At 39.5% G+C, this 1,550-nt stretch overlaps 1 non-coding gene across 1 annotated transcript; it reads right to left on the bottom strand.

The window, feature by feature from the left end:
• Positions 1 to 334: 334 nt before the first annotated feature.
• LOC128292543 (small nucleolar RNA R71) lies at positions 335 to 441 on the bottom strand. The gene has a single exon (XR_008282528.1). It is a non-coding gene; the product is annotated as a small nucleolar RNA R71 (small nucleolar RNA).
• Between the last annotated feature and the right edge of the window lie 1,109 nt (positions 442 to 1,550).

Here is a 1,550-nt window from a genome sequence, read left to right as displayed (position 1 = left end):
GTTTCACGATCTTTATCTGAGTATTAGGAGACCCAAAATTGAGGCACAATAATTCGAGCTAAAGCAAGTCATTTTTCAAATGTTTCAAATAGTGGGCCAATTCAGTGGAATGCCTACTGATGATCCTCATCTTCACTTAAGACTCTTTATGGAGGTGAGCGACTCTTTCAAGTTAGCCGGAATACTCGAAGATGCATTACGATTGAAGCTGTTCCCATGTTCGCTAAGGGATAGAGCTCGAGCCTGGTTGAACTCAGCACCACCAAATTCAATTTCCACATGGCAAGAGTTAGCAAAAAGATTTATGAAGTATTTCCCACTTAACAAGAATGCTAATTTAAGTAACGAGATCACTGTTTTCCAACAAATGGATGATGTGTCCTGGTATGAGGCATGAGAAAGGTACAAAGAATTATTATGGAAGTGCCCTCATCATGGAATCCCACATTGTATCTAACTTGAGACGTTTTATAATGGTCTCAACGTACACATGAGGATGGTAGTAGATGCTTCTGCTAACGGTGCTCTCCTTTCTAAGTATTATAATGAGGCTTATGAAATCATTTCCAGCAACAATTATCAATGGCCAACCACTTGAGCAGCGTTAGGAAGATGAGTCGCTGGAGTACATGAAGTGGACATTTGTAATGAATTATAATAGTTTTGACCACTAATGGGTTATAATAGTTTTGCAATGAATCAAGTTGAAAATGTAGCCTGTGTCTATGTGGGGAAGGACATTTGTTCGAAGAATGTCCATCAATCCCAGAATCTATGAATGTCCATCGAACCAAAATTGAGGAAGGCAAGGACTGCAATCCAATTTCTACAACCCATCATGGTGAAACCACCCGAATTTTTCCTGGAGTAACCAAGGAGCAGGAACCAGTAACACTTACACCCAACCTAGACCAACCCAACCACCCATCCAATAGCTGAACCGTCCAATAGCTTAGAAAATCTATTGAAGGTATACATGGCAAAAAATGACGCCACTCTATGGAATTTGGAGAATCAAGTGGGCCAGCTTGCAACTGAACTCAGAAACTGTCCACAAGGTACTTTACCTAGTGATACAGAGAATCTGAGGAATTCAGGGAAAGAGCATTGTAAAGCATTGGCATTGAGGAGTGGAAAGACATTAGAACCCAACACCGTCGAAGTTGAAAAGGAGCCAGTTGATGCTCAAGACTCAAAGGAAGTTCAATCAAGTGTTGAAATTATGGTTTCACTAGAACCAGTATCTGTAAAATTTGACAAGGTAACTTTAGAACCAGCTAATTCTAATCAACTAAAAACTTCGTTAGATGCAAAATGGCCACAAAAGACAAATCAACCAATTTCAGTAAAGAAGCCTCCACCACTCTACCCTCAAAGACTTTAGAAGCAGAAGCAGGAAATTCAATTCAAGAAGTTCCTAAATGTACTTAAACAACTTCATATCAACATCCTGTTGGTTGAAGCACTTAAACAAATGCAAAAATACGTCTAATTCATGAATGATATCCTGTCAAAAAACTGAAGACTTGGAGAATTTGAGACGGTAGCCC

This window comes from Gossypium arboreum, chromosome 4 (assembly GCF_025698485.1).
Source record: "Gossypium arboreum isolate Shixiya-1 chromosome 4, ASM2569848v2, whole genome shotgun sequence".
NCBI classification, from domain to species: Eukaryota; Viridiplantae; Streptophyta; class Magnoliopsida; order Malvales; family Malvaceae; genus Gossypium; species Gossypium arboreum.
This window is presented reverse-complemented; position numbering and strand designations above follow the sequence as displayed.